Source organism: Alligator mississippiensis, chromosome 15, assembly GCF_030867095.1.
Source record: "Alligator mississippiensis isolate rAllMis1 chromosome 15, rAllMis1, whole genome shotgun sequence".
Classification (NCBI taxonomy): Eukaryota; Metazoa; Chordata; order Crocodylia; family Alligatoridae; genus Alligator; species Alligator mississippiensis.
This window is the reverse complement of record NC_081838.1, coordinates 37,777,101-37,801,903: the sequence shown is the minus strand read 5'-3', so window position 1 is coordinate 37,801,903 and position 24,803 is coordinate 37,777,101. Positions and strand designations below refer to the sequence as shown.

Here is a 24,803-nt window from a genome sequence, read left to right as displayed (position 1 = left end):
AACACTGTACTGTACAGCTTGGTTCCCACACACACTCATGCAAACACTCCCACACACACTCACACAATGGCAGCAGCAGAAAAAGACTCAGTGGAAGGGTTGGAGTCCAGGTAGGGAAGAGAAACATAGTCCAAGTCCTTGGTTGAAGAGAGGGTGGGGGTGATGGCTACCTATCCAAGCTGGGAGGGGGTCCTCGATGGCCAGTCGGGGTCTTTCTCCAGCAGGTGTTGTCCAGAGGAGGTCACCGGCAGGGCCTCTGGGTTGATAGGCAGCAGGACGTGGAGCAGGTCTAGTCCAGGTGAAGATGGCATCCCAAAAGGTCAGTCTTCACTACCCCTTTTTATGGGGCAGACTACCTCTGATCTCCTCTGGGGAGGGCCTGTCCAGGCAAGGTCAGTCCTGTTCCAGAGGGTTCCAGGTGTTCATACTGCGCATGTGCAGCCTGGGCACAATGGTGGCTGCCTCATCGTTTGTGTCTTGAATGCAGAGGGTGGTTCCAAGGGCTCGGTCGTTGGTCCAGGTATTGGTTTTGATGGTGGGGTGATGTAGGAGGGGGTCCTGCTATCACTGTGTTTCACTCATCCATTCACTCTTTTGTTTCAGGCACTCAAGGAAAACCAATTTACATGGGAGAAGTTACAGAAGTGCAACATACTTACACACCAGGGTATGGGGACAAGATGGGAATCAAGACTTGACATCACTTCACAGACACAGGCCTAGACCATACAATATTAATATGAAACAATAACAACCAACGCACAAATTATAGGAATACAATATGATACAATATAAAACACTAAAAATCAATACAAACATAACAGAACACTATTTACAAGCTATAAAAAGGGGCGTATTACAATAATAGTATAGAAGACCTTAGCTTAGCTTACCTAGTACTACTAAAAATCACTTAGAAGGGATAGAGGGGGCAGAGAGAAAGTCAGAAACGGTTGGGGAAGGGGAGGGAATGCATTTTAACAATAAAACAAACAAACAAAAACTGGGGGGGTTTGCTAGATTGGGATATTTGAAAAACAATATTTTTAAGAGGAAGAGTTGAAATCTATCATATTGGGATTCTTCTCAGAGTCCATGGGCTCTCCTTTTAAAAAATCAGTTTGAAGGGAAAGCCAGGTTTAATGTCCAAATGGAAGGTTTAAGTGTGTGGCGTTATATTATAATACATATATCCGAACCCTGCCCACCACCAAACAAACCCTCCTCTATATAGTCATAAGCAAAGCTCACCATCTTTTATTTATCTATATCTAGTGTGTGTGTGTGTGTGTGTGTATTCCAATATAATAAAGGGCTTAGCCTGTCTGTCTGTAATGCTTTTGGCCAATTGTGCATGTGCTGCCGAGGGGGCAGGCTGGCAGCGATTGGCTGCACAGGCCTGGGCTGCATGGGCCCAAGTTTGAGCCGCTACCAGGGAAGTTTGTGGTGGTGGTGACCATGCCCTAGCCACCTGAGCAGTGAGGCTTCCCCCGTGTCTCCCTGCCTGAAGGTGAAGGTCATGGTGGTGGTGCCCCCCAGAACAGCTGGCAGAGAGGGGGAGGCAGTGGGAGGAAGGGAGGGGAGCACGGTAGGGGGGAGGCAAAGGGGGCCATGGGGACTGCTGTTGTCAGGGCTGGGCAGTGGGGAGGGAGTGGAGCAGGAAGGGAACCCGGACAGCAGCCAGCAGGAAGTGGGAGGCAGCAGGGAGGGAAGCTGCATGGGCTTGGACAGGCATGGGGGGAGGTGATAGGGGGTTCATGGGGGCAGCTGATTTTGGGGCTGAGTAGAAGGGAAGGAAGGGAGAGAGGGAAGCAGGGAGGGCAGGAGGGATCACGGTGGCGGTGCCCTCCCTGCCACCCAGTCCTGACAACAGCCAGTAGAGAGGTGGCAGCAGTGGGGAGGGAGGAAAGGGGAGAAGCCCTGCTGTGAGGTGGAGGTGGGCAGGGGGAGGGAGCCCCTGCACCGGAGCAGCGGTGATGGTGGAGGGAGTCTTTACATGGCTGGCCCCGAAGGGTGAGTGAGGGCAAGGGGGAGGCATGTAAACACTCCCTGAAATCCATCATTCTTGACAGGCAATTAGCTAGTGCGCACACACACACACACTTTTCTCCCACCCTTTGCTGCTCGTTCAGTTTCACAGGAAAAATCCACATTAGGGAGTAAATGGTCCTGTAAAATTATAGTTGAGATAAATTGAATTTAAGGAAACACAAAGCTGAACAGTAGCAGAAAAACCCAAACATAAATATACATGAGGTACTATATAATATATATTCTAATATAATAACAGCCTTAGTCAGTCTGTCTGCCCACAATGCTCTGGGCCAACTGCACATGCACGGCCAAGAGGGCGGGCAGCAATTGGCTGGCCTGGGCACAACTCTGCATCGCTGCTCAGTGCAGGAGGTAGAGGTGGCTGGGGACCAGGGAGCTGCCATGCCGCAGCACACTGACAACAGCCAGCAGGGAGGGGGAGGGGGGCAGAGGAGGGAAGAGGGAAGAGGAGTGGGGGTGGTGCTGCCGTTGCCGGGGGAAAGGCAGGGGGGGGCTTGGGATGAGGCTAGGCTGGGCTGATCCCAGCATGGGGGCAGGCTGCGCTGAGGCTGTTCCACAGGAGACCAGTGGCTCCTCCAGGCCATGGGTGGATGGGTAAGTCCAGCCGCTCTCCCATGCCACATCCCTGGATGAGCCACTGGGCTCTGACTGCCCCATGACCCGGCCCAGCTAGGACCCCGTTCCTGGTGAATGGGACCCTGGCTGGGTTGGGTCATGGGACACTTAAAGCCCAGCAGCTCTTCCAGCTCTTCCAGCAAACCAAAGAGGCGGTGTGTGGCCCCCCAGCCTGTGCATGGGGCAAGGGTGGGCTGCAGCCTCTGCTCCCTGCCTCATTGCTGCTACTTTGACAGCGGTGCAGAATGGCGTCATGTGAGTTCCGGCGCTGGGCAGGCCAAGCAGCAAAGCACATGTGTGTGGCACCTGACACTGTGTGGCATGGGGCACTGTGTGTGGGTGTGGCTATGTGGCTGCAGCATATGGCACTGCGCGTGTGTGGGGCACATGTTGCCGTGTGTGTGTGGCACTTGGCACTGTGTGGGTGGCATGTGGGTGGGTGCATGGCATGTGGCTGGGTGCATGGTGTGTGTGTGTGGTGTGTGCTGCTGTGTGGCACGTGGCTTTGTGTGCGGCACATGGTGCTTTGTGTGGCATGTGGCACACGCCTGGGTGCGTTCATGTGTGCGGCTGGATGTGTGTGGCGTGTGGCTGCGTGTGTGAGATTTGTGTGTGTGGCCTGTGGGGGGGGGGGGGGTGCATAGGGCTGAACACAGAGCAAGGGGGGAGGGTTTGCATGCAGTTGGATGCAGAGTGGCGGCAACATGGCCCGGTGGGAGGCAGCGTTCCGTCCCAGCCACCGTCCTGTCATTCTTGATGGCCAATTGGCTAGGATACACACACATCATATATATATATATATATATATACACACACACACACACACACACACACACACACACACACACACACGTGATGGAAACAAAAATCTGAACAGCAGCAAAAAAACCCAAAACAGAAATATATATCAGGTACTACTACCTCATACATATTTATAGTATCTCATATATATTTATGTTTGGGGATTTCTTGCTATTGTTCAGCTTTGTCTTTCCATCACATTCAGTTTATCTCAACTACAATTTTACAGGCCATTTAGTCCCTAATGTGGATTTTTCCTGTGATAGTATAGAGAAAGAAAAGTGAAAATGCACAGTATTTAATAGTTTCTGCACACCAACTTTCCCTATTAAAATTTTCACACAATTTCTGCAACTGGCATTACATGCCATTGCCATGTACTTCTGTCCTCATGAATGTGTACATTTGATTAATTCTATATTCAGTGTAGGTTTTAAATACTGTATGGTAAATAACATATGTTGCTGGAAATAAAATGGTCACATTTTTTTCACAGGACCTCTTTTTTAATTTTTGCCTAGGACAGACAATTATGGCTAAAGTAGTTGCCATCCAACAGTTTTTGCTGTCACTGACTAGGATTTTCCATGGCGCTGTCATCATAGTGTCTAAGTGTTTTACAAACACTGAAGAATTTCTCTTCCCAACAGACCAATTGTGTCCCTATCGTACACAAGGAGTTCCTAGACATGCAGAGATCCACAGATACAATTATCTAAAAAAAAAAAGCCACTCATCCCTGTTGAGAAGTCTAGGGCTTGATTTTTCTGAGCTCCTGATTCATTTTACAGCACATGCTATGTTCAGAATGGAGCTCCCATTCTCCATTGCAAGGGCTCTAGTCATTCTGATCTGGGACATTTAAAAGTGAGCGCCCCCAAAATACAGAACACACATATTGGGTCAATAGGTTGCATATTAGGAGGGACTTTCCTACTATTTAAGTGGGTAAGCATCAGAACAGGCTAACCGGAGAAGTTGTTGAATCTCCATCCTTGGAAGTTTTAAAGACCAGGTTAGACGAACACTAAGCTGGGTTGGTTTACTCATGGCAAATTCTACTTCGGGCAGGGGGTTGGGACTGGCTAACCTGCTGAGGTCTCTTTTGGATCTACAATTCTATGATCATTTATTAAAGTTTTTTTTTTCTTACATGACTTACCAAGCCTCACCTACAGGCTTTCTGGCAGAAGAAGGGGTCGGGACTGGATTTATGACCCAGATAGATACTCTGTGTGGCAGAATGCCACCTCTGTCTCTCCCCAAAAACTCTGTTCTGTGACAATGTGGTTAACATGGGCCCTGCAGAGGGCAGACATCCCATCTCTTTAGGGAACCTGAGTTTGAGACATTCCTAAGGGAAGGAGGAAACCTGCTCCCTCTGCCTAAGTGACATCACCTCCCCGGGTGAGAGGCATACGCTCCCTATTCTCCTAAGCAATGCCAACCTGACCGGGAGGGGGCTAGAGACCCTGCCAGGTTGCCTGGCAACCAGTGATGTGTTTCCAGTGGGTTCACTGGCAGCCAACAGGTGCTGGCCTCCATTGGACCAGGTAAACGAAGTCATAAGGGTTATATAAGTAAAGAACTGCTCAGGACGAGGGTTGTAGCCATGAGGAAAACTCAGAGAGAAGAGCTGGGCCATCTGAAACTGGCTCCCTCTCTTGAAACTCATGATCAATGAACAGCCTGCCTCCAGAGAGACTCTCCACCTGCCTCTGGCTGATGCTCGTGAGTAAGCTACCTGAGATCTAACTAGATATATAGCTTCAAGTAACTCAGGTGCATGATCAAAGGCTACCCCTGTTTGCTCTAAGGGATTTCTCTGATACTGCTCAACCCTGTACCCCATTCCAAGCCTACTTCTTGTAACCAATAAAGTTCTCCTTTGTACCTAGCACAGGAGACTTACTGGGAGTGGGTCTAGATTAGGCCTTGGGGTCCCCGCCTCGGTTCGGCTGCCTAAGGGAGACCACTATTGGTGCTTCATACTGAGGAGAGCACCTCAAGTTCTTGAAGTGAGTCACGTACCCTCGAGGGGTACTAGACCTGTGTTTCCCAGGGGACAGAGCCAGGATCATGCCAGACCCTGGGTGGTGGCGGCTCCAGGAAGGGGGTCGGCTAGATGTGGGCTGCCCCCAGGGAGGCACTCGGAGCCTGGAAGGTGGTTGGGAGCAGTGAGGTGGGTGGCTCCGTGCAGGAGCACCACCTACTGGCCCGCCACACCCAACCCCTCAGACTGACCACAACCTCACCATCTGATCATAGGCAAATTGTATTGATACACAGTGATAGCAGGTAAGAATAAGGCAAACACCTCTGTAGCTACCAGTCCCAGGGTTCACAGAGTCATGGTACATCTGGCCAGTACACAAGCTTCACTCTGAAGTTCTCTCTTGAATGTGAGATGTCAGCAGCCTGGAGGTTGGAAGCTGAGGACCCCCCACCATGGGGTGGATAAGACAGGTTGGTGGTATACCCTCTGTCCATGGTGGCCTCAGGTTCCCTTCCTAGGGACCCTTTGCTTCTCTGAAATCCCCTCTTTTGGTATCTTTTACCCCCTCTGATGACTCTTCATTTTTGGGCATCGGTGATTGGTCTCTGGTCATTGTGTTGCCACGTTCTGTCCTGTCAGCATGTGGAATTCCCAGCCTGTTTCTGCTTGCCTGGCAGCAGAGGCAGCCCAAGCACTCCCTAAAAATAAGGAAAGTTTAGCTTTGTGATTTTAGTTCTCTTGGAACTAAGTTGCTGATTGCTGTAATTATACTGGCAGGCAGTAGAGTAGGTGTATTATCAGAGATGCTAAAATATTGGAAGGAGGATATATTTGTTGCAAGAGAATTGTGTGCAATGCAGTATACTGCAGCAGGTGTTGTTGAGAAGCTTATCTTTAAAATATATGTGCCCGCACACACACACACATGCTAATCCTGTTCTGTTTCAGGATGTACAAAGCCTTCCCTGACCAGAAGCACTGATGGTTTAGTTCCAACAACTGACTTATTAAAATCTAAGGCTAAAAAAATACCAAAAACTTTATTTGGGGGTAGGGGGACACCATTGTAGGTCCTCTCAGAAAATTCCTGTATAATATGTAAAGAAGGAAAAACCAACACTTTCCTACAGAAATCTTATTGTAAGGGAATGCAAGTCTGATGGAGGCTAACAGCCCATCAGGCTGGCATGCTTACAACACATGACTTTCTGTAGCCAACAGCACAGGACAGTGATGTGGCTAAAACTACATTTGCCTACTTTCCACTCTCCGGCCTGCAGGACCACCTATTTATTTGCAGCTGGATTGACTGGAGGCAGCCTTCGAGCAATGAGCAAGGCTCACACCACCCTTCCCTGAGCCCATTTGTAGCATCTGACAGAACAGATGGTTGCCTAAAGAAGCAGGTGCCACTGAACCAGTTAGTATCTAAAGGTGCTACAATGCCGTCTGCTGCCTGACTTCAGACTAATATAGCTAACCACCTCTGAACCGTATCCCTGGGACTGTAATGGGATTCTTTACATCCTCTGCCAACACACTTCATTCCCATACTATAGAAATAGTTACAGCCTGTATTAGAAAAATAAAAGTGTTTCCTGGACAACTTCATTAGACATAAGGCTCTTGTTACAGAACTTCAGAGGTGGGTGAAAAGATTTCATAGCAGCAATATAGGTAGGGATTTGCAGATGAACCTAAGGGGGTTAGGTACCTGCTGTAGTTGTGTGGTGGTATAAAAAAAAAAAAAAATCTTTACAAAGCCTCTCATGGACTGCAGAATTCAAGTTCTTCATGTTAAAAGTGTTTGTGCATCACCCCCATAAGCAGCCTGTGAAGTATGGTGTTAGGAGTGTAGGCAAAAGGAGGGTGACCCTACACGCTGCTATAAATAACTGTTGCTGGAGGGTCTGCTTCAGACAGTCATCACTAAACCATCACTCCAGTGAATAGCACTACACCGAGACTGCAGATTTTAAAGCCCAGAAGATACGATTATAATCATACACTCTGGTGCATACCTAACGCAGGGCAGAACCTACTAATTTCTGCATGAAGGTGAACAATTTTTATTTCAATTAGAGAATATGGAGTTTAGCAAAGCACCCTTTTAGGCACTTGAACCTGGAAGGAGCAGAAGGAAAAGATTTTGATTCACTTACTCTGACCAGTCTAACCTTACTCCTTGTCTTCAGCAGACTCGCTGTTGGAAAAAAGTTTCTCTTTACTTCTGTTAAATTTTCCATGTACATTTTTAATTAGATTACCAAGTGTGTTGGTGGAGGCAAAGGCACTTCATTGTCCTCTTGCAATCTGGGTTACACTCATTTGGATGCACTTAAATTAAGAGGGCTGTTCTTATCTAAGCAGTAAGTTTGTGTAGAAATACAATTTGTAGGTAGACTGAAATATTCTGGTTTCCTTTCTCCTACTGTCTCACCTTGTTTCTTGTGCAAGCTGATTTAGAAGGTCAGTTGCTCAAGTCTCCCATCTAAGGGGGAGATGAAATGCAGGGGAGGCAGCACTGACTTTTTAAATTGCAATACTTGCTAGGAGGAAAAGAAAGCAGGGTGGGCAGAGCTAGTAATTTCAGTACACAAGACTTCCCTGTTAAAAGCTTTAAAAAACCAAAACAACAACAAGAAAAAAACAGAATATAAAGGACACCATTTCTGATCCTAGCATGCTTTAGATCAGAATTGCTCAACCTTCTCTGGTTGGCAGCCTGTTACTGGATCATTTGTTCAAAATTGTCACAACTTCCTTACAGTGATGGTAATGATGCACCTGTCTTAACTGACATGCATGCATTTGTCTATGAGATTTCAAGGACCTGACAAAGAATATCAGATCTTTAGGGATAAGAGGTGTAGAAGAGCAGTGTGCATGTTTATTTTATCTACCTAGCTATAACATGCACACTGCTCTTGCACACCTCTCATCCTTAAAGTTCTGATATTTGCTGATCTTTGGGGATCTTGCTTCTCGGTCAGTGGGTTAAGCTCTCAATGGACATCACAAAAGGCAGACAGGGATAGTGAATAGCGTCGGAAAATGGATTACAATCTAAAGCACGTTTAGAAACATACACGTTTGTATGCATATATGTGCTTTAGATTGCAATCCATTTTTCAACGCTATTCACTAATTCTGACTGCCTTTTGTGATGGCCACTGAGAGCTTAACCTACTGACTGAGAAGCAATGTTCCCAAAGATCAGCATTGCTAGTGGGAGAAGCCTTTCATTGACCAAAGCCTGGAGCTTCAAATTGTGATTTGCTGAAAGGAGACGGAATAAATTTGGCTGATGCGGCTGATGCAATCATCATCATAAATCTTTAACTGGCCAGACCTGTCGATGTCAATTCAAAGCTTACAGTGGGGTCTCTTTTGGAGCCATGCTGAATTGCTCCACCTTGTTTAAAACATGCCATTTGTTCAGTCGCACTAAGCTTCTGTACCCGTGCCTGGAAACCTGAATTGTACTTTGTGGTACATTCAAAATACTCAACAAGCAAATCTTCTATAACTGGCAGCTTTATAGGCCACAATCAATTGTCTGATCTTTGTACAGGAAAACTACGTTTTATTTCAGTTCAACACGTTCTATATAGGAGGTTATTTTGATGGGAGACTGTATTTAGAAGTGCAGTGAACCATGAGAGATTTGAAAGGTTGAAAACATTATCCTCCTGGGATGCTTTGCTTTGAGAGCTTTTTGGTTGGGAGCCAGATCTAAGCTTCCTTGATCTCAATTGGGTGATTTCACCTCCAAAACTTTACAGAAAGCAACCACTAACTTGGGCCCTGGTTTTGCTTTCAGATGCACATGCTTAATTCTCCTGCCTCTAATGAGAGTCCCAAGAGTGCTTTCCAAGGCATGTCTTACCTTGACAAGTAAAAATGAAGACTAAAACTAAATGCTATGGGAAAGTTTACCAAAGCTAAAGGAAAAATCAAAGGGGTATGATAGAAGGAAAGAGTACTTATCGAGTAGATCAGAACGCGGGAGGGATTGTGTCATTCACAACTCTCCCCCTACCCTCACACTAGGAGCACTGCCATTTGGAGATGGTGGTGTAACTGTGACTATGCACTACCGTGTTATAAGATACTGTAGCAGAGACCCTAACCAGGATCTAGCATTAGATATTGCCCAAACACAGACATTGTCATTTTTTAAGAAAAGTCACAAATGAGGGTCCTTGATGACAAAGGAGATGCTTGGTGGTGGCTTGTCAAGCTTATTTACAAATCTTGGCTAGGGACGGGAATTACACATAAACCGGCACAAGTGATCAGAAACTGGTTCAAATCTGTAACATGACAAGTTCAGTACACATATGCTGCTTTCAAAATGGCTGAAACCAGTTTAAGATAAACCTGGATAGATATAGTAGTAGACTCGACTAATTTAGGTTAAATCGGTTTACTGAATTTCTGTCCCAGATCCTCTCCAGAATCAAGTCAACTCTCAGTCCACCAGCATCCCAGGATGCTTTGCACTTCACCTAAAAAGTGCTCCCCCGCCCCCCCCCCCCCCAAATCACAGGGTGGACAGCCTAGCCTTGGTTCAAGCTGCCTGCTCCAGCTGAGCAGGGAGGTGTAGTCTAGCGCCTTGGGCTACTGCAGGCAAAGAGCTGCATTTCTGGAATCAGAAGTGAATGTCTGCTCATTTGCTTATCAGTTCAATCTATGTAGCTTAGACTAACCTGTGAAAATTTAATCAATTCAGCCTTGGGTTTTTTGACTGTCTGTATTTAGCCATAAAACACAAGTGTTATTCTCATATTTTTAAAATCAGTTTGCTGCTGGGAAAACTCGCTGGAATTTCAGTGCATTAGAGCAGCCTCCGTGCTCATGCATAGGTGCTCTGTATGACCTCAGCTATGTGACTTTACTGCCCGCTCCCAGTTCTCCTATTTTAACTGTTTACATTGAGTGCCCCTCAGGCCAGGAGTCCCTTTATGCGAAACAGTTTTCACAAAGTTGGTTCTAATTTACACTTTGGTAACTCAAAAAACAACCTGGCCCTCACTCTTTACCCACAATACATAACTCCATTACGCTTGAGAAGGTGTTCTAAGAAGGGCTGCATCACTTTCTACTAAATGTTACTTCTATTAAATGACTCTTTCACTGATTTAGCCTTCTCTTTGCCTTCTGACAAACAAAGGTTGCCTAACAAAACATTATTGATTGCATATGTACTTAGGTAGGCTTAAAAGGTAGATGAGGAGTAAATACAGGAACATAACTGTTCCCACACAAGTCTGAACTCTTCTCTTGTCCAGGCATTTGTTTTCAAATATTCAGTGTTGTTCATGTGTATGCACATACCTTTCCTGCAGCAGCATTCAAAGGAAGATGGTCTTCTGGAAGAAGCGGAAGAGGAAGAGAACTGAATTCCGTGTATTTGGGGATCTGCTAATCTCTGAAATCAAGAATTGTCCAAAGGGAGGCCTCTTGTGTAGAATCAGCATCCTGTCATTAGAGAAGGAAAAGAAAAAAAACAACATCAGTATTCCATCTGTCTCGCGCACACACACACACACACACACACACACACACTCACACACAGAGTCTACATGAATAATTACATGACAATAAATTCTTCTCCTATTGTGCATGCACACTCAAGAGGAAGAAACAAACTGCAGCTTATGTCAGAAAACAACAGTCTCAGTTTAAAATATACCAAACCTAGCACCATATAGGCAGGTAAAATATTTTTATTTGTCAGTACGTTATTTTCTTAAAAACAGATGCATGAGAAAATGTGCTTTGGGGAGAGAATTAGCAAAAAGTGAAGAAGGTCCAAAAATCAATAGAAAACTATAAAATAGCATGGCATTTATTATTAAGTGCAAAGAAAAGTACACCTTATCCCGTGTGCCACTGTCAAACTGAAATGTAGAAAAAGGATAGCAAAAGGAGCAAGAATGACAAATTTGACTTTTATTAGATTACAAATTTAGCTATATTAGTCTAAACCTGGAGTACTGACTTTATCCATTTACAGAGCAGGTAGTTACGTACTATGTATGATTAAATACCCAAGTAGGCGTGGTTGCTTAATCTCAAAACATGCAATCGTGTGAGAACAGGCTTTCAAAACTGCCTATAATTAGAAAGGTAACTGAAAAGGCCGCACAGTTAGCATCGTCAGTGGTATTTCTGCTTCCAATCAAGGGGGTGAGAGTAACGGGAAAAAGTAAGACATCACTCTTTACTAATAAACATCAAAACAAGGGAACATATTTTTGGTGAATACTTTGCCAAAAACAGGCAGTTTTGGGATAGGGCAAAACTTTTTGTGAATTGGGGTCATATCAGGTTACTAGTTTTGGACACTTAAAAAAGGAGTGTGTGGGTGGGGGGGATTTTGAAAGGTTAAAAATAATTTGTTTCACTGTTGTTGGAGCACGACATTTCATTTTCCCTTTTGAAATGTATTTTTGTTTCAAAGTAAAAAAGAAACCTTGAGTCAACTCGAAACAAAGCTCTATTATTTAGGCACCTCTGTTGAGCATCTGCAGCTCCATTGACTTCAAAGGAAGTAGAGGCCATAAGTCCAACCAAATTGAGTTTAAGAAAAGTTATTAGCCAAACCTCATGTCCGATCAGGGACTCCTCATTTATAGAAAGCTAACCTTTCTGTATGTGGCTTGGAGTCACTGAGAGGCTAGTAAGAAACAGTTTACAATCATATTCTTTTATGCAGCCAGAAACATTTATATAGTAGGATTAAAATGAATGTTTTAAACTGATGAAACATGTTCAGAAAGAAGTGTAAATGACAAGAGGGAAATTAAACCTCAAGCCTAGAAATCTCCTGTATACTCCTCCCCCCCCCCCCCCACTGTATCCCATTAATTTTTAAACTAGAGTAAAAATGAACTTACTCTGTTTTGGCAAGGGTGATTTGCAAACTCTTCTGAGAGAACAGTCTAAGGAGACAAGTAGGAAAGAAAAGATGCCCTGCCATGTTGGGATTTGGGGCACTGGGATGCTGTCTGATATTTAATATAAATCCATAACAAATGCAACTCCATTCGCTCACCAGTTGCAATAGCTTCAACATTGTCATTGGTATTTTCAAGATTTCTTAACAAATGGGCTATACATTCTGAACTGTCACACACTGGTATTAACATGTTCTGAATACTATCAATAGGAAAGTTTCCTTCAATATTATTAAATCCACCAGATTGACCAATTAATAATTTTTTACAGCCCCTAAGGTCTTGACTCCACACAGAAATTGAATTGGTTTAATTTAAATCATTTTGGCTAGGGACAGACATTGCACGTAAACCAATTTAAGTGATCACAAACTGGTTTAAACCTTTAACAGAACAGATGTGTAATGCACATAAACCAATTTCAAAATGGCCAAAACCAGCTTGAGATAAACCTTGGTGAATGTAGTGTCAGACTAAACTGATTTGGCTCAAACCGGTTCATGCAATGTCTGTCCCAGATCCCTTGCTGGAATGGGTAAAATGACAGAGGCTAGCTGCTTTGGAAGTGTCAGTCAGCAGAGTTCTAACAGATCCAGGCAGAAAAATTTCCTCAAAACCATTTTTGATAGAAAATGCCTATGATTATGAGAAAACAGATTGGTTTCGTGAAGTCTTATCAAATTTGACAAAACTCCTCTTTGAAAAATATGTCGGAGGTGTATTTTATAACATCTAATTTAAATATTTTTAGACAAAATATTTGTTCATATGAGAACTCTTTGAATTTTTTTTTTATTAAAAATGTTGAAACTAAAATGAAATGCATATACTGTAGTAAAATGATGCGTTTTAATTGAACTCTTATTTTTTTGGAATTTTGTCATGAGAAAGTTCATAAATGCTTTTTTATTTACCCTGACTTAGGATAAAAGATCTGTTTTCTGAACATCTCAGTTGTTGAGTTTACCAGCCTGATTGTTAATAATAGAAAATCAGATCTGCACTTGTTTGGCAGCGTCTGTGGTCTTTGATAATGAAGGACAGCTTTAGAGAAGTGCCCAGCCAGGAATTGATAACAGTGTTTATCTCCTCTAACTAGGTGTTCACCACCTCGTTAAGAAAACAACACAGGGACATTACCACCTACCTGTTGATTCTCCCTTTGTCCGGTCTGCCACAGCGTGCACCACAGCCAGCATGTGGTCTGCTAGCTAATGCTGTGTGTCTGCGTAAGGGATGGCAGAATCCCTGCTTAGCAGGGAGTGGCAAAGGGGAAGCCAGACAGATGCCTGTAGTCTGTGCCAAGCTCCAATCAGGGAGCAGAGGGGAGGGGCCAGCCCTACTGTGCAGCAGAGAGCTCCACCTAGCCCAGAGAGCATGCCAGGATGCTGGGGGTGTCTGATTTACCTTAAACCAGCAAGGGGTCTGGAACAGACATTGCATGAACCAGTCTGATCCAAATCTGTTAAGTCTGAAACTACATTCAACCAGGTTTATTTCAAACCCATTTCAGCCATTTTCAAACTGGTTTAAGTGCACTGAACATCTGTTCTGTTACAGGTTTAAACCAGTTTGTGATCAGTTAACCTGGTTTCTGTGTAGTGTCTGTCCCTAGCCTTACAGCCTTGAATATAACATGAATGCCTAGACAAAATTGTTTAAAACAAATGACAACATACACAGGGCATTTCTTCTTCTCTCTCCCCATCCATTTCCTTGAGGGGAATGTGGCCTTGTTCTTGGTGTTTTGATGTTTTAGTGGAAACGGAATTTGTGGCAAATCTGCTTAACAGCAATAAAAAGATTGTTGTTCTTCCCTTTGTATAAGCATAGATGCTGGCTCTGTGACATCAGTGTAGCAGGCTGTGAATGAAGCATGACATAAAAAATCCTTGCCCATTGCACAGAGAGAATACAGAGAGTGCCCTATCATTGATTGTATTGCAACATAATGTTATATGCTATATAGAGACAAAGAAGACATTAGGACTTTGAAACCTTCCACATCACTGTCATATTGAATGAAATAGTTTGAATGTTTGTAAAGGTTGCCCATTAGCCAGTTTCAGGAAGAAGATAAGATTTATCTCCTTATCCAAGTCATTGTTTTTGGACTACATGCAAAAGGTCCTGACTTTGTTTAAAGTCTTAATTAGAATTTTATCTTTAGAAGTCTTTTACAAAGACAGCAAATATCCTGAGTTCCCAGAGATCAAACCCTAAGGCCTTTTGACCAGATTGGTAAGAAAAGGGCATTTGCAGTGATATGGAAGTTTCCCAAAGGTAATTTAAAATGGTTAACAAAAGAATCTGTTGAGTAAGATCCGAGCCCAAATTTGGGAGCAGCGACTGGTTTGAGTAGGAGGAGCCCGCTGAAGGCAGCTCACTCAATAAAAACTGTAACTCACTGTTCCAATTTGGAGGCGACTATACTTGCAGAACAACGAAGGAAGAATTGCAAGTGCAGGCCGGATCAGACTGATCACCTGAACCACCCTCTCCATGAACAGGAATCTCTTAGTTCACGCTGAAGCCGTGGAGCACCTGAAAGGGACTGAAGGAAGGGGACTTAGTCCTATCACTGCTGAGGCCAGCCTATTGAATCGTATTGCTGAGGTGAGGCCATTGAACTGTACTACTGAGGCCAACCCATTAAATCGTACTACTGAGGAATGAAAACATATTTTGGTGTTTGGCTTCTCGGAATTCTAGGATTGTAAGTATAATATGAAAAATAATAGTATTGATTCAAATTTAACTTTTAGTGTAATTGTAGTTGTTTTTGTAACACTAATTCTTATAGTATTGTTTGGGAAGGAAGTGCATTCGGAGCATTGTTTCTGATATATGTAATTATTGTGTTTTTAATGTTTGTGGTGTTTCTTAAAACTAAGCAGTGTTATATATGTAGCAGAGTTTTAAAATAAAATTGTGTTGTATAAATTAAGTGTGTAATCATTGTGAAATTGTGCAATCAGCTAACTACTCCCCCAGCCAGTGCATCAAAACGAATCAGTAAATTGTGTGGGATTTTCTCTATTCCATAACCCACTAGAGACAATCACATACACCTTCCCCTCTGTATGATTTCCTTCACTACATTGAGCCCTTTTTTTCCCATTACTAGTTTGAAGCATTAGAAGGAAACCTTGAGCCGTCTTCCAGTAACCTACTCCCTCCCTTTAAACACAAGGGGGGCCCTATTCAGGGTTTACACTGATGTAAATCCTTTATTTCTGTTGAGTTATTCTCATTTCTTTCCCCCTACCCCCCAGTATAAACAACAGGAGAATCAAGTCCAAGCCCAAAGATTTATATGAAACCTTATGTATGAGTCTATATAGGGAGGTAGGTGTGTAATATAACACATACACAAAAGGTGCAAGTGCAAAAAAGGTGTAAAAAACCTTTGCAGATTTTTTGTTCCTTTTTCTACTTCACTTGCTGAGACTTGATACAGTGCCTTGAAACTGTTGCAGCTCAACTCAAGATAGAAAAAAGTAAAATGAGTAAAAAAAAAAATCTTCTCTCTAATCACTCTCCAAGTGTTCCAAGCATGGAAAAAAGTTCTAGTCACAGCATTTTTTAAACCAAATAATATATGGTTGTCTTTTTTAACAGAACAAACTAAATAAGGATGAAGTCTGTTTCCTGTTGCAAAAGAGCTCTTCCTAATCACCTACATAAAGTAGGAATTATACAACACAATGGTGTTTCTTTGTTCAAACTTCAACCAAGGTTCACAGTGAAAGAAAAAAGAGTTCGCTTAGCAAGAGTGCAGATGATGGAGAGGATTGCTGCTCCCCCTTACTCATTCCTAGCTCTCCCTGCTGCTGAAGACTAGGTTCTAGTTGTCAATCATGATTAGTTACCTAACTAAGTTCCCAAGTCACAGGTGGCTGCTCTCCTCTCCAGTCAGAACACATGCTTCCTACATGGTGTTCTAATGCTTAATTCATGCAGAGTTTTAAGGCCTTTTAAGACTGTGGGGTTTTTCCATTGTCATTCAATACTATCAAAGTCTTGTCTGGAATAATGTTTGAACATGTCCCGCAGTGAAAGAATTCCTTTTTTCAAGTTAGGGCTCTTGACTTAGGCTTTCTTTCACCAAAGGCATGTGCAACTCAGGGCTGTCTTAATAAGCTTTCCTATGTATAAAAGCTTTAACTTCTTGCAACCTAAAGAAGAGGAGAAAAAGGCAAGGAAAAGAAAGGGGGAAATATTGGACCCTGGTCCTGGAAGAAATTTCAACCCAGAGGACATGAGTGCGAGTGTGAAGGGAGATTTACAAGTTTCATCCCAACACAAGTAGGATTCTGTTTGCCAAGGTTAGCACAAAAATGGAGCAGCAATCAATTTGTCTCTAAGAAGGTCAACTGTCACTTTGAGATGATGGAGCTTGTTTTAATATCCAACTTTTAAAATATCTACACAGAGCAAGACATGCTCTTAACCTATAAATTAATACTGAGTTTGAAATTTTAAGAGGATACACACACTATAAATATATATATATATATATAACATTTCAAGTGAAATAAAGCAAGTGGTTGGCTAAATATATTTTTTTTTTCCCCAAAGAGGTCATGCTACCTAGAAGGAGTTAGATTGAAATATTCCAAGCCTTTTTACTCTTGGAAATAAGCATTTAAAAATGGAGACCACTGCTTGCACGACTAGTCTAACCAATGTGATAACCATTAATTGAAATCAGTGGAACAGTGCCCAGATATGTTTTACATCAAGCGACTGACTGGTGCTCTCCGTGTATGGGGCAGGGGTCTCTGTGTGTATAAAATTGAGATTCGTACCAATTGGCAGCCTGATGAAACAAGCCTGGGAATTTTTCCACCGATTTCAATTATTTCTACCTGAAATGTTGGCCTCATAGAAGACAAAGTCAAAACTAGCATGGATTTGAATGCAACCAGAATTTCATCCTCTGGATGAGTTTCCTAGAAGTAAAATGACAGCCTTAAAATATCCTCAAAGCTTTCAGCAGAGGTTTTTCTTCAAAATATACCAGCTGACAACTTTTTGGTAGCCATTGGTATGGTTTTGTGGTATAATTTTATTCCCATTAACTATAAGAAAAAAAATACAACAAATAAAACTATACCAAAGAGTAGGGGTGTGCGAAGCAGGCTGTATTCAATTTGGATTTGGCTGGATTCAGGGGACAGTGATTTTGTGATTCAGATCACTGTCCTGATTTGATTCGGCCCAATCTAAACCTGAAGATTCAATTTTGATTCGGAGAATCAGCGATTTGGACATAGACACAGCTTTATATGCTTTTTCTACATACCTTGAGGTCCCAGGCACAACTTGTGAACGCTGCACTGGTGGGGTGGATGGGGCATCTCACAGGCGCACGGGGGGCTCTCCAGCGTGCTCAGCGGCAGACCCAGAAGTGAACCACAAAAAGCATAACAAAATGCACAGTATCTTCAATGCCTTGTTTCTCTAGTGTTGTTTAAGTCATTCACTAGCACAAGAAATTTACCCTGTGGGCAGGCAAGAGTTCAAGAAGGCACCACTTAAGAGAGGTAACAGAATCTAAGGGAAAAATTACAGGACTCCAGAGACCTCATGCATATTCTCAGCTCTGCTACTGACCCACCGGGTCAACTGACCCAAGTTATTTCACTTCCTTCTGCTTCAGTTTCCCCAGCTATAACAAAGAAAAAGATTGTGACTCCCTTTGTAAAATGGAAAAGTGCTATATAAAAAGGTAAGGATCATGATAAAGTGCTACTTATTCTAAGGCATATCATCATGGCCTTCTGCACGAAAGTGAACCAAGCCCTGATGAGTTCACCACCTGCATTCCCTCAGGTTTGGTCTTCATTCTTCATATTCCCCAAAGAACACCAGTCCAGTGAAAATAATGGATGAGGGGAAAGTGTCACACTCCTTAGCAGCCCTAGAGTCTATATTCTCCTCTCTATATTTTAGCTGCTCATTTTTATTAACACTGTCCAAATACAGCTTTCCTTTTTTTCCTCCAAACACAGCTTTGGAATATGTGAACTATTTTATCACTGCTAAGTATACAGTACAAGGACCTACCTACCCCCTGTTGCTTCTCATGTTCAGTGGCTTAAAAGCAATGAAAAACTGTTTCTGACTATTTTAAGTGTAGCTACGTAGCTAAAATTGGATTATACTGGCTCCCAAAAAAGTGATCTCTGGTATCAGCCTCCAGCGGAGCTATTCATATGCTTTTGTACTTTCAGGAACAGGGCTTACAACCAAATATATGCACATATACTTTAAATAGACTGCAATCATAACCTCATGTACAAATGGTATGTTAGGGGCAACCAACAGATGACACCAAGGTGGAGGGAGCAGTAGATACGCTGGAGGGTAGGGCTAGGATTAAGAGAGACCTCAACAAACTGGCGGATTGGACGAAAAGAAATCTCATGAGGTTCAACAAGGACAAGTGCAAAGTCCTGCACTTAGGACAGAACAGTCCCATGCTCCGGTACAGGTTGGGGACTGACTGGCTGGGCAGCAGCTCTGCAGAAAAGGACCTGCGGGTTACAATGGACAAGAAGCTGAATATGAGCCAGAAAGTGTGCCTTTGTTGCCAAGAAGGCTAATGGCACACTGGGCTGCATTGGTAGAAGTGCTGCCAGCAGATTGAGGGAAGTGATTCTTCCCTCTATTCACAACTGGTGAGGTCATATCTGGAGTAGTGTGTCCAGTTTTGATCCCATCCCCTGGCTACAGAAAGGATGTGGAACAACTGGAGAGAGCCCCACAGAGGGTAATGAAAAGATTTAGGGGGCTGGGGCACATCACTTATAGGGAGAGGCTCAGGGAACTGGTCTTATTTCATCTGGAGAAGGGCAGAGGGAGAGGAGATTTGATAGCAGCCTTCAACTTCCAGAAGGGTGGTTGCAAAGAGGATGGAGCCGGACTGTTCTCAGCAGTGGAAGATGACAGAACAAGAAGCAATGGTTTCAAGTTGCAACAAGGGAATTTGAGGTTAGATATTAGGAAAAACTCTTTCACAAGGAGAGGAGTAAAGCACTAGAACAGGCTACCCAGAGATGTTGAGGACCCTGCATCCTGGGAGGTTTTTAAGACCTGGCTATAAAAAAGACTTGGGTAGGACGATTAGTTGGGGCTAAATAAATAAGTTTTGAGCAAGGGGTTGAACTAAATGACCTCCTGAGGTCCCTCCCCACCCTAATTGTCTATGATTCTATGAAATGGCTGGGATAGAAGCTAACTGGGTCATACATTCAACGCTAACAGGCAGACAACGTGCACAGTATATCTACTCGCATGTATGCCCTGCTATTCACATCAGTGTTTCAAAATTAGGCACCTCTTGCACTCCATAGTTTGGTACAGATCTTCAAAAGCTCACAGCATTCTCATTTAAGCATTAAGCAGCTCTAATTTGGGCAACTAAATAAGATGCATTTGCTTTGCAAAAAAAAGTGAATGACTAGCGCTTTGAATTAAATTGTAAATAGTTTCTACAGTGCATTTATAACCATGTCAACAATAAACCCACAAACTCAGAAAGATCTAGGCTTCAATTTGGGATTCCTTTCTGTGAAATCTTAATGCAACAAGTACCTAACACAACTGCATATTTTGTACTAATGTGTTTTCCTGAGTTGAAAGGGAACCTCTCTGGCTGTACTCACTATTATTATCTGCATAAGAAACGTTTCCACAGCCATTTAAAACAGCCGTGAACAGACACATTTAGACCCCTGATATGCTTGTCTGCTTATTTTGAGGGCTGATATGAAGATTTAGAGTGGCAATACTGAAAATAACAGGGAACATCATAACAAGGCCTTGAAAGAAATGGCCTTCTGAATGAATTTTTCTTAGCCACACAGCATAGACTATTTCCCAGTGGTAGTGGATATTCAGAGACAAGAAGAATAGGACTTGATTGGTTCTTTCCTTCAGCTTAAGAATGTATGCAGCACAAGGAACATGAGTCTAAAACAAGGAATTAGCAAGAGCATTTTGCTTTCCTTGAACCTCAACAATAGCTCAATGCCTTTGAAAATGAAAGCACTGTAAGAGCCGGTTCTAAAGCTCATTAAAGTCAGTGAAAAGACTCCATCCAGCAACTTAAGCAGGCTTTGAATACACCCCTTTTCTAGGACTACACCTACTGTAGAGTGTGGAGTATGATCCAGATGTACACAATAAGCAGAGTCAGTGATATAGCATTTGGAAGGGAGTCCCAGGGTTATTCGAAATTCTGGATCTACAGTATGCACATAACAGGCACTACAGAAGCTTGGACACACAGAAACCTGGCACAGAACCACATATCTGCAAGTGCAAAAACAGACAAACTGGAAGCCATTACAGAAAGTCAGTCCCTGTACATCATATTTCTAACCCCACTTGGTAGCATTGTGCATAGTGTCATTAAGACAGCAGGCAGTAAAGCAGACTTCCCACTATACTGAAGCAGTGCCAACAGCTGCCATCTTAAGTAATTCCTAGGGACACTGTCTCTGATGGAGGAAACAGCAGCAGAACTCCAATGAGCCCCCGGAGGGGCTGGAAGTGTGTCTGAGGCTGCCAATTCAGACCTGAAAAATCAATTGTAGAAGACCTTGGCTGGCACCTGTTGCCTTGCCTGTTTGCTCTTACTGCCATTTGCTTTGTTGGGACTTTGCATGCACTTGGCTGTGATCCTTTGAAATATTCCTCATAAAGCGGTCTTTTAAAGTGTAGCTGTGCAAGAAGTGTAATAACTTACACTTTTGTTTGTTCAAAGGCATAATGCAAGTGCCACATTAAAGCCACTAAAGAAATACACTTCTGAATTGTAATGATTCACTCTACAAACTAACCTGAACAAACTGCAGCTAAGGAGAGGAACCAGAAGTGTTCCCAGTTGGAGGAGCCAAGCGCTGATACTGAAGCAAGCCAACACTTGCAGGGATCGTTAGCCAACAGGCCTGTGCGAAGTGGGTAGTATTTGCTTTGGATTCGGATGATTTGGGAGACAGCGATTCGATTTGGTGATTTGAATCACTGTCCTGATTTGATTCGGCCAAATCTCTGAGTCATCCAGGCCAGGCCCATCCCCTGGCCACTCTCCCAGCCAAGCAATGGCTGCCCTGCCCCACCCAGTTCCCAGCACCTGGGGGGAAAAAGTCCTGGCTTTGCAGGTGCTGGTGGGCATGGGGGGGGGGCAACCCTCTCTGCCCCCCCAACTGCATGGGGGGGGGCTCTCCCATCCCCCCCCTCCCCTATCCACCTCACGGGTGCCCCACACAGGTCAGCTCTGGCCCTTTAAGACCCCCCCCCAAAGAAACCCCGGACTCTTCTTGCTCCTGTTGGGGGGGGGGAGCAATCCCCGCTGCCCCAACCCATGTGGGGGGCTCTTCACAAGCCCCCATGCAGCAAGGGGCAGTGGGTACATGCAGACATTACATTTAGATTGGCCGAACTGGGGTTAGGTTAAGGTAAATGACCATCTGTGCAGACATTAGAGGAGATTCAGTTGGATTAAAAAAATACCAGGCCCTATCTAAACTAGTTCATTTCTGGAGGCGAACCAACTTAGATCTGGAGTGGCTTAGTTAGGTCTACTGAATGTCTGCTCACGTTTGGAGCACAGCCCCAGGGCTGGTAAAGCTCAGCTACTCTTCCCCACTCTTCCTACCTGCCTCCCAACTCTGACTAGGCTGTTTTTAGTTCCCCAATCCCCCCACCCCTGGAACTACAACCCCACACAGACATCAACATCCCTCCCCACTGCAGGGTCATCTGTCCTTCCCTCTCCCCTCCCTCCACCTGCTAGGCCCTCTATCCACCCCAAATTACCTACATGGAATTCCTGGCACCAGCCAGGGTGTGCGCTTGCTACTCCTGATCTGTCACAGCACAGCTTAACAGGAAGATACATGAGCATAGACCAGGTGCAAATGTCTGCACAAACCTGAAGGTGCAACTCTGCCTTGCCTTCTGCCTGACTTCAGACTAACACAGCTAACTATCTCACTTTCCTAGACACAGAAGGAGGTTTGCCACACCTGCCAGGCTGAATTCTCCAGGCTTAGGCAGATGTACTTCAAACCATTCCATTTCCCATACCACATACACAAGTCAGGTCAGGTTTCAGTCAACCAGTCCTACTCTGGGTGAATTCCTTGACAAGGTAGCGAACAAACAAGTCCAACAACATTCAAGGCAAGCTGTGGTGTTCAGCTCCTCTCAAAATCTATTCTGCTGCCTTTGTGAATATTGGGGATTTGTACACAGACCCCATGTGCATGCATGCACATCCATGCAGGCATGCGTGCATGCATGCACATCCATGCAGGCATGCGTGCATGCATATGTGCATGTGTATGTCCCTGCTTAACATCTGCTTCGTTCTTCTGGAGGGTCTCTTCTTGAATGTCGAGAAAGCACTTTGTTCCTTCGAAAGCAAATCATAACAACAATAACTAAAGAAATCAAGCCCGAAAACTGGGGAATTTTACAACCTTCATTTAGGTAATCCAATTAAGAGCATATGGACAAGGAGGAAAAATAGATTTAAAAAAATTACACTACCAACCCCAAAAGGGAAAGTAACTACTGTAAAGGGTTAAAGGTGGCATTTTTATACTCCACATCAAGATGAAGTGTCGACATGCTCGAGAACATGCGAGCCAAAAGTCTTACCACATCAGTACCAATGTGCCCTTTAACGTTTTCAATGTTTAGGACTTGTGTGCCTGCCTAGGAAGATAGGGTGTGAATTAACAGCATACCAACTACTCTTCACTGGTTTCCATTATGGACAATTTGAAAGAGCTCCAGCATGGGTTCTATGCAGCTCAGCTCAATTGAAAACAAAGCAAAATTAATTTAATTCCACCCCCCATACAAAACTAACAAAAACCCAAGTCTCTACTGTAAAAGTAGCTCTTGGAAATAAATGTTGAGGTTAAGCAGAACCATAACAATTCTAGAGGATCTCTGGAGTTAGCTGCATTACACTGAGCTGAACTTAAAAGTATGCTCAAAGTGTTCATATACAAAGTTATTGCAGATTTGTACACAGCTTACCTGTGCATGAATAGACTGTGGCAAAGAAATCCTCAACCTGTTTCTTATGATCTCTCTCTACCTCAAGTAATGTTTTGTTTAAATACCACAAGGACCATGAGCACCCATCATAAATGCTGAAGGATGAATATGTCTTCTTTCAGATACCAGTTACTGTGCTGGAAAAGAAAATGGATGAAGAGATAAGAAAAGTGAGAGAAGAATAGGAGGGCAGCACATACAGGCTAAGGTTAAGGCCCAAACTGATCAGGTACATGCCAAGCTAGTCAAAGCTAACCAGGATCTCCAGTCCTAAGATTCAAAGGAAAATCACTGTGATTTATTTTCACAAAACAGAAAAAGGTCCTGCCCTTTAATGTCCAAACACAACCAAGCTTCCTTCAATCTGAATCCCAACAGCAGTATTATAAATTGTGCCTCACCTTGGCAAAGTATTTGCAGAGCAATCAAGAGCAAACGCTTGAGGACTTCTCTCCTGCAGACTGCTGCACTCAAGCCCCAGCTCCAAACACAGCAAACTACTTAATTAATTAATTCCCCACATCTGGTTCAAATCACCTCTCCAGCCCCCAGAGGGAACACCTGTGGCCATTATTCTAACCCAAGGAAGAAGTTTAACTCCTTCCCTGCCAATTTCTGAGGATGGAGAATGGTTTCTTTATTACTCATTGGGATGAAGTCTAGGGAATAAAAACATTAGTGGATTTCAAGGATTTTAAATAAACTGCATGTTTCAATATAAGGCCCATCGTGGATGCTGAAAATAAAAAAAGGAATCCCAGGTTAGGAGTGCTAATGGCATAGAAGTAGTTGTTGGCAGCCATTTATCAGAAGACAAGATTACATCTCGTGAATAGATTGGGAATAATGGAACCATTACATTTCAATTTCCTTTTTCATAATCACAGCACCTGAGACTTGGTGAGAGTGAATCTCCTAAACAAATTGTATAATACATACTTGCATTGCTTTACAGAGAGAATATTGGAATGGAAAAGGGGCTGGAGAAATAAATTGCAAATATCAAAGATGTTATTTAGTAAAGCAAGTGGTGGGTCAACTCTGTGGATTTTCAAGATGATTTTTTTAGTCCACATTGAATATAGCAACTATTTAATGTCTTACTGGTGTGGAAATAAGTTTAACCAGGCCTCTTACTTGACTAAAAAGAGAGAAAAAGAGAAGAGAAAAAGATGCTAATGCTGATGCTATGTGTTTTAAAATGTTCTAAGATAAGGAAAAACCTTCATGCCTTGTTTTGTCTGTGTGCAGATGTTAACCTCCTCTTTTCCGCCGAACCAGAAGCT

General features: G+C 43.5%; 2 long non-coding RNA genes across 3 annotated transcripts in view; both read right to left on the bottom strand.

The window, feature by feature from the left end:
• Window positions 1–22,133, bottom strand: part of LOC132245584 (uncharacterized) — a 69,393-nt gene extending 47,260 nt beyond the window's left edge. The window contains exons 1-4 of one of the 2 annotated variants that reach the window (XR_009457287.1): window positions 17,741–22,133; window positions 14,841–14,986; window positions 14,112–14,295; window positions 10,808–10,951 (exon numbers count right to left, since the gene is read on the bottom strand). This is a non-coding gene — a long non-coding RNA (uncharacterized LOC132245584). The remainder of the gene's footprint in view (window positions 1–10,807; window positions 10,952–14,111; window positions 14,296–14,840; window positions 14,987–17,740) is intronic. The other variant, XR_009457288.1, reaches the window with a different exon arrangement.
• A 737-nt stretch (window positions 22,134–22,870) lies between these two features.
• The window catches only part of LOC132245658 (uncharacterized), a 50,737-nt gene continuing 48,804 nt past the window's right edge, over window positions 22,871–24,803 (bottom strand). The window contains exon 6 of the long non-coding RNA XR_009457359.1: window positions 22,871–23,654. This is a non-coding gene — a long non-coding RNA (uncharacterized LOC132245658). The remainder of the gene's footprint in view (window positions 23,655–24,803) is intronic.